The following is an 18,230-nucleotide window of genomic DNA, read 5'->3' on the forward strand; positions in this document are numbered from 1 at the left end:
TCTGAGACAGCCCAAATGCTGAATAGCATATTTTGAAAGTTCTTCCTTATGCTAGGCCCATGAACTTCTACCCAATCTTCAGAGTCAAACTGAAGTGCCCTTTTCTCAGACAATCCTTCCTGATTCCACCAAGAGAAGTAGTTCATGCCTCTGTCCATCTCTGACCACACCGTATTGTGATGGTCTACACATCTGTCTCTCTCATTGGCCTATGACCACATTAGCTGTCTCCAGAGTCCCATATGGTAGATGCCATAGTAAAACCTTGAATGAATCTGCTGCTGTGATTTTGATTAGTCAAATGCCAAAACTAGAAGGCCCTTCAAGGACTCCTATGCAATTCTCGTATTTTACAGTTGAGTAAACTGAGGCCTCAAGAAAAGGACGACTTGCCCAAGGTCACCCTTGAGTGTGGAACTTGGTCACAGACATTTGTCCCTGCCCTGCCTCCTGTGCCTCCCCTTTCTGCAGCAGGCACACCTGGGGCATCTGGCCTGTCCTTACAGGATATGTTTGGAGGCAGGGCCGACTGGACAGGCAGAGGTGTTGTGAAATCAGACAAATAATGGTGCTAGTGTTGCAACTCCGGGAAGATTGGAAATGACAGGTCAGGGTTACCCACAGGGAAGAGGAGGAGAGAGGCAGGAAGCTGGCCAGGAGGATTACTGATTTGGCTTATGGTGGACATGGAGCGAGGGTCAGGGTTGAGGAAAGGCATGAGAAATAAGGCAGGGGTGAGGGGAGAGCCAGCCTAGTTTTATTTTCAGATGGTGTTTAGTTGGCCAGACCATGTTTTCTCTCTTGGAACACATCCTAGAGCAGGGGAGTGTGGGGAGTGGAGAGGGTCAGTCTGCCTAGGGATGGGGGTGGGCAGCTTGGCCCAGCCTGATGGAGGCAATCTGCACAAGGGAGATGGATGAGGTAGGTCCACACAGGTCTGAGGGAGGCAGAAACAGATGCACTCAGAGGCCAGCTGTGTCTTCTGTAAGCTGTGGGCTCTCCACTGCTTCCCCTATTGAGGAGAAGCAGGATTGAAGGCTACATCTGCCCTCACCTTGCCCAGCTCAGGGTCTTCTGACACCTGGGCAGGGATTTCAGGGCAGCTCTTGGGTCAGCTGCTGTTACAAAGAGATGCTGACAGGGCCCCTTAGGGGACAAGAATCTATTTCCAAAGGCTGCTCACATCCCTCCCTTGTCTGACCTCCACAAGTCACCCTTGGAGAAACTGGGCTTCTTCCAATTTTACAGAAGAGAAAATTGAGGCCTGGAGACCTCAAGCAACCTGCAGGGAGTTATAGAGCCAGTGAGGACAAGAGGCAAGGTTAGAAACCAGATCTGTCTCACTCAAGCTCTAGACCAGTGGTTCTCAACCTTCCTAATGCCGCGACCCTTTAATACAGTTCCTCATGTTGTGGTGACCCCCAACCATAAAATTATTTTCATTGCTACTTCATAACTGTAATTTTGCTATTGTTATGAATCGTAATGTAAATATCTGATATGCAGGATGTATTTTCATTGTTATAAATTGAACATAATTAAAGCATAGTGATTAATCACAAAAACAATATGTAATTATATATGTGTTTTCCGATGGTCTGAGGCGACCCCTGTGAAAGGGTCGTTCAACCCCCAAAGGGGTCGCGACCCACAGATTGAGAACCACTGCTCTAGACCCTTCCCTCTGTCCCTGCCTCAAGTTACCCAAATGTGAAGCACACCGCTCAGGTTCTCCTAGGACCATGGCCTTCAGAGGCCACAGAATGTGTGCCTGGAGGACCACATGGCCTGCTTTGTCCCAAGTTGCTCCTCCACCATCTGCGGGTCCATCCCCACTCCTACCAAGGCCCCTCTCTCAGCCAACCCAACCTTGGGCTGGGACTTTGTGGCTAGACAGACCTGGATTCAAATTCCAGCTCCTTCATTTACCGGCTATGTGACCTTGGGCAAATGATCCAACCTCCCTGAATCCCAGTTTTTTCATCTGCAAAATGGGAACAATAATACCTATTTGACAGAGTTGAAAGCTAAAGGAGAAGGCAGCTGTTATTAATAGAAGAGTGGGGGTGAGGGGTAAGATTCTCTGGATGGCTCCTGAGAAATGTTGGGGGGAGGGTGGGTCTATTTCAGCCCCTCATCCCACTGGAGTATGAGGGCTCTCATATGTCACCTGTTGGGGCTGGTCAGGACTGGTCTCTAGGGCTCAAGCAACTCTGCTGAGACTTGAACCCAGGCCCTAATTCCTGGCTCCTCCCCATGGTTCTTACTCCCTCAATAAGGAGGGTTCAGGCCTGACTGCTGGCAAACTCCAGCCACCATTCACATTGACATCCTACTGTGTGTCTCATATGGTGTGAGCTTCACAACATCCTGGGAGGTAGGTCCTATTTTTATCCTCATTTTACAGATGAGGAAACTGAGGCATAGAGAGGTGAAACAATGTTGCCCAGGGTCATAGGGGAACTGGGGCTCAAATCCAGTGCTGCATGAGGCCCCACTCCTAGCTGATAGACTATGTTGTCCAGGGAGCCACAAGGAACCTGAATTTCCCACAGCTGCGGGTGTGTCTTCTCACTGTAACAGGTCATAAATCTTCAGCCTGGAGGGCCTATCCTAGCCTTCTAGCTGACAGGGCAAGTGTGTTGTGATGGTTGACCTTGTAACCCCTCTGAGAGGCCAAGAGGCCAGGAACAGGAGCCAATTAGGGAGCTGGCACTTTCTCTCCTGGGAGAGCCTGAAGAGTCAAGAGCTTCCCTGGGAGAACTTCCTGGGGGAGGCTGCCTTTTCCAGGTCTCAGCTATCCTACCCCTTTTAGTTAATGCCATCTTTTTAATAGGCACTCATACATACTGCCTTCTCCCATCCATCAATCCCAACTCCTTACATCCGTCTCCCTGCCTCTTCTCCTGCATCTTCCTCCCATTTATCTACCCCCTATATTTTAAAGGGCTTTCTCAATTCCTCTAAACCCTTCTTTGGCTCCCCTGTGTCCTCGGCATCAAACCCAAATTCCTTACCATGGTTCATGAGGCCCGGATGACCATTTTACACACCTCCCATTGTCCTCTGTCTGCTTTCCCCACACCAAGCCTCCCTCGCTCCTCAGACACACTCTTGTATTTCTGTGCCTCTGTTCCTTTGCATGCACCAACCACTCTGTTGGGGCCACCCCTCACCCCCCCCCCCCCACTTCTCTGCCTGAAGAAGACCTCCTCATCCCTCAAGATCAGATCCAGCAACTCCTCTTCCATGAAGCCTTTAGTGATTTCCCCTCCATTTCCCCTCCCCTTCTAAGAAGAGATTCTTCAAATTGAGCTTTTTATGTGCATCTGTCTTGTACATCAGGCCAGGGGATTCTCTAGGGATAGGGAATAGGTCTCATCTGCCTGTTGTATTGCCAGTACTGGGCACAGAGCCTCAATAAATATTGATTGAACTGATGAGGGTAGGTTTGTTGAATGAAAAAACAATTCCCTTGGTAGTTTTAAACTAGTATTTGTATCTTTCTGTGGCTCTGGAAATTTTCTTGGCATTTGCTTGGAGGTCCTGGCTTAAGAGTTACTATTTCCTGAGCCTGTCAATGAACAGGGCTCTTTCTGTATGCCCAGCAAGGTCAAGGGAAAGAAAGACCCTAACTTCACTCTGATACCTAAGTCCAGAAATGTCTCAACTGGGACCAGAAGGCCTGAGTCCAGGGTTGGACTTGAGGTGAGTTGAGCACGCAGGGAGGAGTCCCTGTCCCTAAATGCTCCCTCTACAGCCTGACATTTCACCATTACTAATGCATTCCTTTGGATTATTAATTCAGCAAATATACAGTCAGCTTTCACTGAATGTGAGGTTCTGTGTTGGGGTCCCTTGTTAACGTGTGTGTGTGTGTGTGTGTGTGTGTGTGTGTGTGTGTGTGTGTGTTTTCATCCCTGCTGGAAGGCTGACTCCTTTGAGGAAACAGAAGAAGAGGAAAAAGGAAACAGGGGATGGGTGTGATGACTCCAGGAGTGTCAGTAGAGGAGGGGAGGAAACCTGACATTTGCTGAGCACCTGTTATGTGCCAGCCCCTTAACACATGAGCTGTCATCTAGTCCTCATCACTACCCCAGGAGAATTTGGTGTTATCAGTCCTCAACTTAGAGGGTATGTGTCTTGGTCAGGGGTGCACAGTTGTGAGGAACAGGACCGGGCATTCAAACCACTGTCTGCCACACAGCCTGTGATCTCTCTGGATGTGTTCCCATGGAGGAGGCCGGAAGGACCCAGTAGAGAAATAGCGATTCCAGAGAGAATAGGAAGGGGGGGGGGTGACAATTGAGAATGCTGCAAGCTGACTGGTTTGATGGCTGTACACTGCCGGGACTGGAACCAATAGGAAGTTAGGGAATAAAATGTGGCCATCCCAGCTGTCCATGTGTCATCGGGGTGGGATGGAGTCTACAGGGGCAACATCAGCTGTCTCTGCTGAGTGCTTTCCTATGTGCCAATGCACAATCTATGGACATATATTTAACCCACTATGTGGAGAGTATCATCCCATTTTACTGATGAAGAAACTGAGGTCTGGAGTGTGGAGGTGACAAGTACATAGCTAGAGCCAGAATTAGAACTCAGATCTTTCCTGGAAGACTGGCAGAGGTGCAGTGGGATGTGGGCTTACCCCGTACAAGGTTTCCAAGCAGCCAGGGCTCTCAGAGGAACAGAAGACCTTGCCCCATCACTCAAGTCCCCTTCCTCTGAGATGCGAAGGGCCCACCTGCTTCGGTCCTCCACTGCACTCAAAGGTGACAAGGGAGTGAGGTTGGGTGACAAGAGCTTGGGAGCTGGAACCCAATGGACTAGTTCTAATCCTGTTTCCCCTTGACTCTGGGCAAGTCTCTTAATCTCTCTGGCCTCAAGCTCCTTATGTGTAAGATAGGCATACTTCCGACCTCTCTGCCTGCTCATTTGCTCAACAAGCATCCATCAACACCTAGTATTTGCTGGGTTCTGTGCTATGGGCTGAGGATACAGTGGTAAGCAGAAAAGCCTATGGTGTCTACCCTGGAGAGGGTTTAAAAACAGATGTGAAAAGAAATGAACACGCAAACCAATGTAATTGTACACCAGGGCATGAGATGAAAGGGCAGAGGCCATGAGCACATTCCATAGGAGGACATGGCTGCCTCTGGTGGGAGTAGAAGGGGGAATCACAGAAAGGTTTCCCCAAGGGGGTGGTGACTGGCTGGGGTCTGCAGGCTGAACTGAAGCTCACTGGGTAAAAGTGATGTTCCTGGGAAAGGGAATGGCATATGCAAAGGCCCTGAGGCTGGAAAGAGTTTAATAATTCTCAAGGGATTGAAAGGAGGCCTGAATGACCAGAGGGGAAGAGTATAGGGAATGAACGGGGAAGGGGGTGGGAGCATTTTAGACCACATTATAGATTTCTGTCCTTATCCCAGAAATAGGAGGAACCTTAGAAGGGTTTTAAGTATTAAACAGGATGAGGAACATAAAGCCCTTGGTGAGGGGTCTGCCATATGATAGAATTCCACACTGTTGTCAGACAGCCACACCACAGTAACATCACACCTTCCACAGGCAACACATTCATTCCTCCAACCATGACTGGAGGCGACCCTGCACCGGGCACACGTCAGCAAGCAGGATAGGGGTCCTGCTTGCACAGAGCCACAGCAGGGAGGACAAGAACATCCAGTAGGTCTTTATGGAGTCCCAAATGTGCTGGGAGCTGAGGGGAGCTACCTGACAGAAGGGGAAACTGAGGCCAGGAGAAGTGAAGAAGCCCCTACTCCCTGGGGCCATGAGTAATTGAAATGGGAGTTTTGGGCCGAGGACTCTCAATCCAGTGCTCCCTCTAGGCCCCAAGGCTGCCCCTAATGGTAGCTTTGTTTGAGAGTTGCTGAGTAGAAGAGGTAGTATTACTATGAATTATTACAAATAATAGTACTGAGAGGTGGCATTGATTGAACAATTACTACATGCCATGGAATGTTATTCTAACAACTTTTCATGTCTTGGCTCTTTTAATTCCTACCCTTTAAGGTAGTCTGATTATCATCCCCATTTTATAGATGATAAAACTGAGGTACAGAGGGGTCACATAACTTGGCCAAGGTTGTCTTATTGGTAAGTAGGGCTGGGTTCTGAGCTCAGACAACTTCTTCACTACCATGCTACAGTCTGGGAAATGCCTGGGCCCAGCAAGTGGCCAAAGGGAGCAGGGTGTAGGTGGGGTGTGCAACCAGAGGTGGGGCCGAGGGATGTTGGGCAATGCTGACAGAGCCTTGATGGTCTCCTAAGTCAATTCCATGGGGGCCTCCACATTCTCCCCAGTGGGAAGTCCCTTTGGGACCTGCCTGTGGAGCTGGTTTATGTGGAATTGTGGCCCACCAGGGCCGGAAGGTGCTGCTGGGCACCCTCTGTCAGCCTTACTCTATTTTACAGATGGGAAACCTGAGGTCCAGAGAGGGGCAGCCACCTACCTTGGACACATCACAGCAAGGCAAGGGCTGGGAGGCAAGGGCTGGCTCCAGGACAGCCCGTTAACCTACAAGAAAAGCCCACTGTCACCTTATGGGGCCACCTTGCTTAGAACCCATCTTCATCAAATATGGCTCCAAAGAACATCTGCACAGAGGCCAGAGCTCTCCTTCAAGGAGACCCTGCATCAGTGGGGGGGCGTTCCAGGCCTACTTGTTCCATTCTGCAGGCCCTCTGTGGATGGGACTGCCCTCAAGTCTGGGCAGCTCTCTCACTACAAGGCCACCGAAAGGCTGCCCTATGGGGTGGGGCGAACACTGGATCAGGAGCCAGCTTGGGTAGGGAATGTCCTGCTCTCCTGAGTCCAACCTCCTCTCTCCCAGCCTTTCTGCCCTGCCCACCCCACAGGCTGATTTGCAAAAATGACATATAAGAAGGACATGAATGGGTCTTGGCAAACTGAAAGCAGCTTCTCAGATATAAACTGCTATTTTGTTTCGGGGGGACATAGCACAATAGAGCAGGGGCTTGGAGATAAAAAAGATACAGGATTGAACCCCTATTCTTCTACTTAGTATTGGGTGGCCTTGGGCTAATCACTTGGCCAATTTGAACCTCAGTTTCTACATCTGTGAAGTGGGAATAATGATACCTGCAATTATGAGAGTGTTAGGAGGCTTCAATGAGTAACATGTATGTATGGGGCACATAACACAGTGCCTAACAAAGTCTGCCTTGCTTCTCCATCTCTGTTCTGCAAAGGTAACAACACTTTTAAGTCACAGCAAATCTGGTCTCTGATTTCAAACAAAATGACAGAGAATGTGAAGATATCATTGGTTCATTTCTTCAGTTCTCTAGCATTAATTGAGCACCTACTACATGCCCAGCAGTGTGGGGACTGCCTCCTAGAGCAGGGCTCCATAGGATACTCAGTTGCATAGAAGGAGGGAGGGATGGTTTAGGGAGCCCTGTGAGGTGCCAAGTGGTGGCTCTGCCCTGAGACCAGGGGGAGACAGTGTTCCTCCTGCTCAGCATCCCCCTCCCCCCCGTAGGGGTGTCTCAAGCCTCTCAGGACCTCCCCCAAGGTTGGTAACCAACTCCTCTGAGACTTGGTTGGGGCTCTCAGCTGCCAGTCCCACAGAGGAGTCCACCCATGAACTCCTGCCTGAAAACTCATCCCCAACTCAGTAGAATTATCCTGGCTTGAGGCCAGCTGGTGTATGCCCTGGGTATGGGCTCTGAACTCACACACACCTAGGTTCAAATCCAGGTTCCACCACTCACTGGCTGTGTGCCCTTGGACAAGTCACTCCACCTCTCTGAATCTGTTTCTCTAGGAGTAAGAGAGAGATGATGTCTACCTCGGAGGATTGTGCTGAGAATTAACTGAAATACTACAGCTAGCTCATGTGTTACAGGCACAATTAATGGTAGCTTAAAATGACCCCCGAGTCCCTCTTCTCTCCCTGGAAGCGAGCAGGACCTCAGTATCCTATCCTGGGGGCTTGGTGTGGCGGCAGTCTTGCCCAGTGGTGTTCTGGAGTTGCTTGCATTGACTCGAGAGCTGACTGTGCATATTGACGATCTTGTGTTGGTAGCTTGCAATTTGCCAGGGTGGGAGCACTTACCCCTCCACCCCGCGCCTGCCAGAAAACTGGCGGACACTATAAAGTGCACCCTCATCTCCTGAGAGCTGGTCACTCCAAGTTCACTGCGCACCACTGAGCCCTGGGCAGGAGCTCAACGCTGCTGTCTGGAGTCACTGCCTTTTGTGTCCCCAGACCACGTCTCTGCTCTAGTTTCCTTTGACCTTTTCCTCCCTGCCCACTGCCACTGCCCACCCAGCGCTGGGAACCTGCTCTTGGGTCACCACTCTTACTCTCCCACCAGGGGCTTGCCTCGGATCACTGCATCACCGCTCTGCTCAAAGGGAGTTCAGTGTCAGAGGGTGACTCTGGTGGGGCACTGCCCTAGAAAACTGATGCTCAATTACCTTCTCTCCCCCTCCTTCTTTGCCTCCAGCACTCTAGCCACCACCTTTTTACTCAACCTCTATTTCTGAAGGTTCCACAACACCCACTGCCCACTCCTCTCATCTTTCCAATGGCTAATGGCGCATGGCTTTTAGAGACAGGTGGCCCCACGGCGGTCTGGGCCTGCTCCCTTCCTTCTCCCTGGACAAGCTACTCGGTCTCCTGAAGGCACCACAATAAGAACAGTGATCTATATTGGGGCTCTTGTCCTGGGGCAGGCGCTCTGCTGACAGCTTACTGGCCGAATCTCATTCTTATTTCCTCATCTGCAAGATGGGGGCAATAAAAGAGTCTCCCTCAGGGCCCTGTGTAGTGATCCCCAGCAATGGCTTTTGTAAAATTGGCTCTGTTGATTGTAAAGTGCCATGCTAATACTGCTTTTCTGCTTTGGAGGACAAGACTTGTTTAGATCTACAATTTTTAGATGTGTTTAGAAAAATACGCCACAGACATGTTATTTATAGTCAGCTCCCGTACAGGTTTTTATTATTCCTCGCCTGCTCAGCTAAAAATAACAAATGACAAAGGTCATGTCTGCTCCCACCTATCAGAGGAATTTAGAAAGAATAAGGCTTTTGACTCACTGCCTCAGTGAAGTGAGAATTGCCAGCCATAGCCCCTTGAATTCCTGGCTGGGTCTCGCTGGCCTATGCTGAAGAGGTGAGGGAAACTGGGGGAGAGGGGACTACAGTGTCTCGATGGGCAGGTGAGTCCTGGCCTCAGTCACCTACCCGCCCCCCCTAGTCTGGGGAGGGAGATGATGGTGGGACAACCATAGGTGGAAGTCATGAGCTCTGTTCCAGGCTGGGGTGTGGGCCTCAGTTTCCCCCATATTCAAAATGAGAGGGGTGAAGTAAATAGGTGCCAAGGGCTTTCTCTGGTCCTAAATGCAAAGATGCTCTAGTCTTACCTCCCTCCCCTCCATCCTGCATCATTGTGGACTCAGTGAATATCCCTTGGCTTCTGATAATGACCACAGCCTTGGTGATGTGAATAATCAGAGCCAATGTTTGCAGAACGCTGACAACCTGCCAGGCACATGCCTCTAGGTACCTTTAGGTGGTGTAACTCACTGACTCCATGCACCACTCCCTCCTCCCGGAAGGGAACTTGTTGTCCCCTATGTGAGAGATGAGGGAATGAACTAAGCCTCAAGGCTGAGGTTGCATATGCATGGCCTATAGCCGGGCAGGGACAGCTTCAGAATGTGCCCAGGTGTCTGCTTCCTGGTCTGTGCTCAGTGCCAGGCATTGAGCTGGGCACAGCAGGTAGGAAAACAGACACACCCAGACCTTGCTTTCCCCATCACCACATAACAGGAGGGGGCGATGGTCCCAGCTATGGTAGCCTCAGGCAGTGCAGGGACTGGCAGTGGACGGACAAGGGCCTGGGGTGGCCTGGAGGAGGATGCCTCCATTTGGCCTCATGGAGGTTCCAGCGAGGATCTCATTTCTCCTGGTCCTTGCCAGTTGAAAGGTGGATGGGAAAGGCATCCCAGATGGTGGGCACAGTGAGAGTAGAGGTGGGGTAGGGTGCAAGTGCCTGGGATGTTTGGGGCAAGGCAGGGCTGGGTGTGGGTGGGTGGGAGTCACAGAAAATAATTGGAACCCCAAAGCAAGGAGGTTAGCATTTCAGCTGTGACCCAGAACCCATGAAACCTCAGTAATAATGTTTGCCAGTTCCACATGTACTACTACATACTTCACATTCTTAAAAAATAAACTCCCTTTTTTGAAGACATATACACCTACTGAGCATCATCTTAAGCATTTATAGCCACGAGAACATAGATTTGATCATAGTTGTATTTTTCTCCTAACACATTAACATAAGTACACAGCTATTAAAATAGAAAGGATGAGCTTGCTCACTCCCCAGAATGGCGGCTAGCTCTACTTTTTGCGATCGGCAGCTGTGGCCTGGGCCCACTGATCTCATCTGGGTTATAGAAGGATTTCTTGGCAATTAGAAGGGGTAGGAGAGGCATTCCCGGGGGTCACCCTTGCCCCTATCACAAAGGTGGGTGGTGCCAGTGTGTCCCCTAGCTGAGCACTGCTTGTCACCCTCCTCCTCGAATCATCAGGTTTTACCTGAGCCCAGGAGAGCTCACTCCTGGATACACTCTTTTCCCAGCCAAGAGCTGCTGCAGCCTGTTCTGACCTCAATGACTAACACACATTCCTGGCCTAGTTAGAAAGCCCCTGCCTCTCATATTTATAGCCACCTCCCTACACTGCCTGCACCTCTGAGGAAGGCCTGGCTCTTCTCAGTCGCCCCTGTGCTGCCCCAGCCCTGCTTGTCCTCACTGAGACAGAGGACTGCAGCAGGGGTTCCATTTCTGGGTGACCAGGGCACGTGGCTTCTCCTCCCTGAACCTCATCCATAAAATGGGAGCCATCAGAACCCCAGGCTGGGCTGGCTGTGGCGAGTTTCAGTGAGATCCTGGTTCTGAAATATGAGTAATGACAAATGTTTGGGGAGCACCAACTAAGTTCCAGGTCCTGTTCTAAGCACTTGGCACATATAAACTCAGTTTTTTCAGCAACACTATAAGGGATATACAGTTATTATCATGCCCATTTTTCAGAGAAAAAAATGGAAGCACAGAAAGGTTAGGTAACTTGCCCAAGGCCACACAGCTATCTGGGATTCAAACCAGACTCCAGAGTCTGTATCCTTAGCATTATGCTGGCCTTGGCTGAAAGTAGGTCCTCAGTCATATAGTGGACCTGCCCCCATATGTTCCCTGCCTTTGGGGTCTCCTTAATTAGGTAAGCATGTCACTCATTGTCTGTAATCAAGTGGCTGGGGAAGAGCAGCAAACATGACATTTTCCCAGCTGCTCCTTTGCACCATGTCAGGGTGACTGTGTGGATCAGGTTGGTGGCAAATAATGAAGGCCACGTGCTGGTCTTGGACATTGGCCCCTTCTAGGAAGATAGTGAGGACACAGCGAATGAGGAAACAGAGCAGGAAGGGACTGAGAATCACAGGTGGAACTTACATCTGGTACAAGTCTCTCATTCTGAGTGACACTGAGCAAGTGGCTTCTCTTCACAGAGGGGGACGCTGAGGCCCAGGAAAAGGAAGAGCAGGTGGTGAGAATAGAGTCCTCCGTTCCCACCCCTGCTGCCCTCACCCTTGCATCTCAAAGGGGGAAAGCATGCAATTTATTCACATAAAGGTTTTGGGAACTTAGCCACTCTGTCCCATGAATATTCACAGTTATAAATCCAGGGACAAGGAAACTAATATGGTTTGGTGTTTACTCCGTATGTGGCTCTGTGCCAGGCACTTGTTCATTCAACGTTGGCTCAGAAACGTGTTCCACACTGGCTGCCTTAGATGTTTTCTCATTTAATTCTCAGCAAGTCTGTGAGGTAGGCACTATCATTACTAGATGAGGAGACTGAGGCACAGAGGGGCAAAGTCTCCTGCCCAAGGGTATTCACCTAGCAAGTGGCAGGACTGGGATTGAAGATAGGGTTTTTTGCTCACGTTAAGCATGGGCGGGGCACCCCCATGGTGGGGAGTTGCCAAGAAGAAGATGTTATCTACTTTGTCTCTGCGCACACCTTCCCCTAGCAGCACAGATTTGGCCGCACCTCAGTTTTTCAAGCCCCCAACCTGATCCACATGGTCACCCTGAGATGGTGCAAAGGAGCAGTTGGGAAAAAATGTTCCGTTGGCTGCTCTTCCTAAAATCAGACCTAAGTGATAAAACACTATTCTCAAACTCGAATGAAGCTGCAAGCCATGGTTTTAGGATCCTGGAGTAGAAGAGAGGTGTTGGACTGCCTGCCCCAAGCCAGAAAATTGTTGGCCGACCCTGATTTAATTAGCTTTACCTTAGCGTGATTTAGGGAAGCCTGTAATTAGCTTTGGGGCCCAGAGGTAGAGGCCGGGGTGGGAGTCAGCGCTGGAGCAGGTGATAAAGGGTGGGGGCGGGGTGGGGCTGGTTTTAAAGCTCAGAGTCCTGGTCTTGCCAGTTAATAGAGGTTGGGCAAACCCCTTGTTGCCTGTGGAGAAAAATCCTAAATAAATGCAGAGAAAGAGGTGTGGGCTGGAGGAGCTGAGATTGTGCTCATGCATTTTGATAGGTATTGGACCAAACTATGTGACTTCTTTAGGCAACACATCACCATGGGTTCAGAGGTTGCTGATGAGGCTAAATTGCTACAGATAAAGTCTCCAAGGCCCCCGGCAGATAGCTATGGCGATCCTCCAATGGTGCCAGGAGAGAAAGCAGGATTTTCCCAACCAATCACAGGGCAAAACCTGTTCCCAGTTCTGAGGAGGAGGTTCCCAGGACAGGTTCTGCACTGAATGAACAGGGAGAGAGTTAGCAGACATGTCAAGCTCTGCCTGAGACCTTTGCCAGCTTCAGACTTCAAGGGCACACACATCCCAAACTTGCCCCTCTCTGGGCCCCAGCCTCACAGGCCCCATCTTGGTGGGTTTTCTGCCACAGGGAGAGATAGAGTCAGTCCCACCTTTCGGGAATTCAGCCTGACCTGCAGGTACCAGAGAAGCACTCAGAAATAGTCAAGCGACAGTGCGGAGCTGACAGGCCATCCTTGAGAATAAGACATGGAAAGTGGCACCAGAAAGCCCTCCATTCTTGAACTAGCAACCTAAAAACGTCCACAGACACTAATAAACCTGCAGCAATGGGTGGTGTTAGCGATGGAGGCTGGGTGTTTTAATTCCTGAGGGCAGTTTGTTCCTTGATCCTGAGTGGTTTGCCTGTACTAGTTCATTTTTGACCTGTTTTATGGATGTTGTTAACCCCACCATGTCCAATCAACATAGTGCAGTGTGGAAATAATATAAAGCTGCTGTGGGAGCAGAGGTGACACTTCACTCTTCCTAGATGTATGCAGCCCAGGTGCTTATATTGTGTCACCTGAGATGGAAAGACAAATCCTGAACGCCTTAGGGAATTCAACCTGTGTGTGAGGAGGGAAGGCAGAGGTGGCCATGGGCTACCCTTGTAAGGAGCCACAGCATTTACTGCTGCCTCTCAGAATGTCTAGGAGCATGTTGGTGCTTTCACATATATCATCTCTCAGTCCTACAATAACTGCTGGGGAGGCAGTTTCAGCCCATTTGCGGAAGAGGAAACTGAGAGTCAGAGAGGGGAGGTCACTTGCCCAAGGCTACCTAGCCAGAAAGGGAAGAGCTTGGATTGGAACCTAAATCTGTCAATTACCAGAACTGGCTAGTGTCCTACACTTCACAGAGGATTGAATGGATGGGATGAGGCAGAAAGTGAATATTAAATTCAGTTTTTGAAATGGATGCTGTGCACCTATAAGGGGCCAGGCCACTGAGATGAAAAGTACACAGTGCCTGCTCTCCAGCTGCTCATGGTCCAGGGTATGTTTTCTGCTGAGCACTACTTGACCAATCTTCCCTTCCAGGTTCAGTAGTTGGCCCTTTTCTGGGCCCCTTGACTGGTTTCTATCCTGCTCCCCACACCATGCAAGGTCTGCAGCCCCAGCCTTGGACTTGGCTTTGGTCTCATTGGATGTTAGTGGACCCCCATGCTTTGCTTCTTCTCAACTACTGTTTTCATCCCCTTCATCATAACAATCCTCTGGGTGGGGCTCAGAGAGGTTAACTAGCTGTCTCAAGGTCACACAGCTAACAAGTGGGAAAGCCAGGATTTGAACCCACATCTGTCTGACTCCGTAGCCTGAGGCCTTCTCTGTGATCCTGTCTTCCCTGGGACCTCATGCCCTTCTCTTTTTCAGCTCTCAGGTTATCCCATGGGAAGTTACTTGCTTTGAGCAAAGCCCCTACGGAAGCCAGTTTTGCACTTGTTAGCTGGAGGGAGATGATGCATTTTGGAAACCACCCAAGAAAAAGACACTTGAAATAACTTTTCTCCATAGCTCTTGCTGCCAAAATGAACTGAACCCTAAACAGGAGCAGGGCTCTGCAGGACTCACATCGATGTCCGTTTGGCTTGGATTTACAGCTGACCGCGCACTTTCCAACTCATTACCTCATAGGTCCTCACAGCAGCCCTGGGATAGGTGTCCTGAACCTCAGATGAGGAAGCGGGAGGCTCAGGAAGGTAATGGGGCTTACTCAAGGTCATGTCCCCAGTTGGTGGTGACCTTGGGTAAGTGAAGTTCCCTCCCAGAGCCTCAGGTTCTTCATCTGAAAGAATGGTGATGGTGTTGGCTTCCCAGGGCTGCTCTGAGGGTAAGGAAGAGAAAACGGTGGAAGGGGCTAACACAGAACCTGACTCCCGAGAGGTGCTCCACGCTGGTATATGCACTTGACTCTACAGACAAAACAAAGATCACAAACGTGTAGAGTCAGGATAAAGAAAGGCCAAGAGTGGAAAGTTCTCAAACCACCACTAGTGCAAACAGGCAGGCTGGCTGCTGAGGACAATGAAAACAATGGCTGATTTGTACTGTTTAATCCTCCGCACGTGTTGGTTGTCTCATTTCATCCTCATCACAAACTGCAGGAGGTGAATACAATTTTGATCCCCATTTGACAGATGATGAAGTAGAGGTGCAGACAGGTTAAGTAAGAGGGAATCAAAGAGCATTTTTTCAATAGAAAAGAAAAAAACAACTTAAATTCAAAGTTTTACAAGCCTATAAATCAGGAATTTTCAACCTTTTCATCTCATGGCTTGCATAAACTAGTTACTAAAATTCTGTGGCACACCAAAACATATATTTTTTGCCGATCTGACAAAACACACACACCATGGCATAAATTTGATCCAGTCACACCGGATGACTGTGTTGGCTGCTACCACTTTTTAAATCTTCACCTAAGGATATGTTTTATTGATTTTAGAGAGAGAGAGGAACGGTGAGGGAGGGAGAGAAACATTGATTTGAGAGAGAAATATCATTTGGCTACCTCCGGTACATGTCTGACCGGGGATCAATCCAGCAACCTAGGTATGTGCCCCAACCAGGAATCAAACCTGTACAGGAGGACACTCCAATCAACTGAATCGCCTGACCTGAGAGGCTGTTGTCATTTTTTTAAATTTGACAATCTAAGGGAGAAGAGGTCAGTGTCCCTGTCTAAATAGTCAGGTATTGCATGTTTTAAAAATTCTTGAGGCACACTGGTTGAAAATCGCTGCTGTAAATGAACCCTCTTTCCCCAAAGTACCCCTCTAAAATTTCTCTCCAGAAATGCTGCTCTTCTCTCCTCAACCCCTCCAGCTCTCAGGTAGTGGCTTTTTTGACCATAGAGTTCACTGCTAGCTCCCTCTTTCAGCCTGAGATTCCGGAGCCCCTTGGAATCCTGGCTCCTCACCTGCTGGGCCAGGGCCAGGGCCAGGAGTGAATCTGTGGCTCTCTGCATTGTGAATCGTTGCTATGGGGAGGCCCCTGCTTTATATTCAGCTGCACCCCTGACACATGGTGCAGATGGCACCTAATTAACAAATACCGTATTTCAAATATGCTACTGGAAGAGCCTGAGGCCGAGGGGGAAATTCCCCCTCGAGTTCCCCTCCCTCACCTAGTCCAAAGTCTGGTCAGTTACCCAGGGACTCCCTTGTCACTAGCCACCAGGACTGGGGAGCTAGGAGACTGCTTTTGGCTTCACTAATTGGTCAGACACAGCTGGTCCAAGCACTTCTCTCTGGGTCTCAGTTTCCTTCCTCTAAAATGCAGGAGAAAAATAAAAGAAAGCAGGGCTAGATTGGGGTAGAAGCTGCAAACCAGCCACTTGGGAGAGCAGCCAGCTTAATATACATTTCTTTGTTTTGCCCAGAGCTTAAAATAAAATTGAACAAATGCCAACGTTTAAAAATTGGGAGATCATGCATTAGAATCTAGATTTCTGGTTTCTCTTAAAATATTGGAAGTGCTGCCCACTCTGGGATTGGCCAGAGGTGGGTGAGGCCAGAGAGGTGGGCAGCTGGTTGGTTACAAGTTCAGCCTTCCCCTCATCTGACTTCATTAAGGGTGGTTCTCGCCTGGATACAGGAGATAAGGGATTTACAGTGTCTGATCAGTCAGGGCCTCTCAGAGAAGAGAGTGAGCTTTCCCACTTATTTAACAAATACTTGCTATATGCCAAGAGTAGTCTTAAACATATCAGGTATAGTCCTAAGCGCTAATCACATACCAGTAAATTACTTAATTCTCATAAACAACCTTGCGAAGTGAGTGCCACTGTCACCACTTTACAGATGAAGACACAAAAGCACACAGAAGTTAACTTACTCATCCAAGACCACATGGCTAGTAAGTGGTGGCCTTGGGACTTGAACCCTGGCAACCTGGCTCTGTAATTTGTGCTCTAACCACAGCATGATACTACTCATCCCCTTTCCTGTGTTAGTGGTCAGACTGGTGGCTTTGTCCAAGTTTCTATGTCCCAATATGAAAACTAAATATCACCCTCCCCTATTTTCCCTTTTTTTCTTCTCCTAATCTATTACTTCCCTCCCTCATATGCTAATCAACTCCTTAATTCTCTCAACAATTCTGTAAGGTGCATGTACTACTATTATCCCCATTTTAAGATGAGGAAATTGATACACAGAGAGGGTAAGTGACTTGCCCAGGATCAGGCAGAGCCAGGGTGTGATGCAGGCCATCTGGTGTGGAGTCTGCTCTTGGCTTTATCTGCCCCAAAACACCCCAACCACCCACCCTTGACATTTATTTCTTCCCTCCTTTATTTTTCTACTCACCCATCCATCCAGCACTCAACTCAGACGGTGTGCTGGGCATGAGGGACAGCTGTCAGGTGCACTGAGGCTGGCTGGATCAGGAAAGTGACATCCTCTTGTCAGAAAAGGAGCTGCCCATGACCACTCCCTCTATTGCTAAGGCCAGTGGGAGAACTGGTTTCCAACTAACAGCCCAGAGAGCTCAGGAGGAAGCAGCAGAGGGAAGGGGGGTGGCCCCTGGCAGCTGCCTGCAGGGCAAGTCCTCAGCAAGGCACATTGTCAGGGAGACCTCAGCAGCCCCCTACCCACACCCCAGACCAATTTTTACTGCTGAAGTACCAACCAGACTTTTAGTCTTGGTTCTGCCACTGACATTATGTGGAGCCCTGAACAAGGGGCTTCCCCTTTCTGGGCCTCAATTTCCTCATATGTAAAATGAGAACATTAGACTACTGGAAGTCACAAACTGGCAGCTCAAAGGCCAGATCCAGCTCAAGGACATATTTTGCTTGAGTATTTGCAAAATGCTTTAAAAAAAAATAAAATTTGGTCTGGCCAGTGTTTCTCAGTAGTTGCTCCTTAATCCATGAACCAAGAGGTCACCAGTTTGATTCCTGGTCAGGGCACATGCTAGGGTTTTGGGCTCGATCCCCAGTAGGGAGCATGAAGGAGGCAGCCCATTGATGATGTTGCTCATTGGCATTTCTATCTCTCTATCCCTCTCCCTTCCCCCCTCTCTCTAAAAATTAATAAAAACATTAAAAATAAATAAATGTTTTGTTTTAGAACAATTTTAGATTTGCCAAAAAATCGCTAAGAAAAATACAGAGAGTTCTCATCTATCCATATGCAGTTTTCCCTATTATTAACAGCTTATATTAGTATGGTACTTTTTTCACAATTAATAAATCAATATTGAAATGTTAATATTAAGTATAGCCCATATTCGCTTCAAATTTCCTTAGTTTTTACCTAAAGTCCTCTTTTCTGTTCCAAATACCACATTATATTTAGTCATCATCTTTTTTTTTTAATTAAATATATTTTAT

The 18,230-nt window shown here is 48.9% G+C and overlaps 1 protein-coding gene across 5 annotated transcripts in view; it reads right to left on the reverse strand.

Moving 5' to 3' along the window:
- The window catches only part of ATP2B2 (ATPase plasma membrane Ca2+ transporting 2), a 367,475-nt gene that overhangs the window by 181,933 nt on the left and 167,312 nt on the right, over positions 1-18,230 (reverse strand). Inside the window, exon 1 of one of the 5 annotated variants that reach the window (XM_036332172.1) lies at positions 17,203-17,326. The exons of the other annotated variants lie outside the window; for them this stretch is intronic. The gene's annotated coding sequence lies outside the window, so the exon portion shown is untranslated. Of the gene's footprint in view, positions 1-17,202; positions 17,327-18,230 lie in introns of those variants that run through there. 5 annotated transcript variants of the gene reach the window in all.

This window comes from Myotis myotis, unplaced genomic scaffold, assembly GCF_014108235.1.
Source record: "Myotis myotis isolate mMyoMyo1 unplaced genomic scaffold, mMyoMyo1.p scaffold_m19_p_13, whole genome shotgun sequence".
Taxonomy (NCBI): domain Eukaryota; kingdom Metazoa; phylum Chordata; class Mammalia; order Chiroptera; family Vespertilionidae; genus Myotis; species Myotis myotis.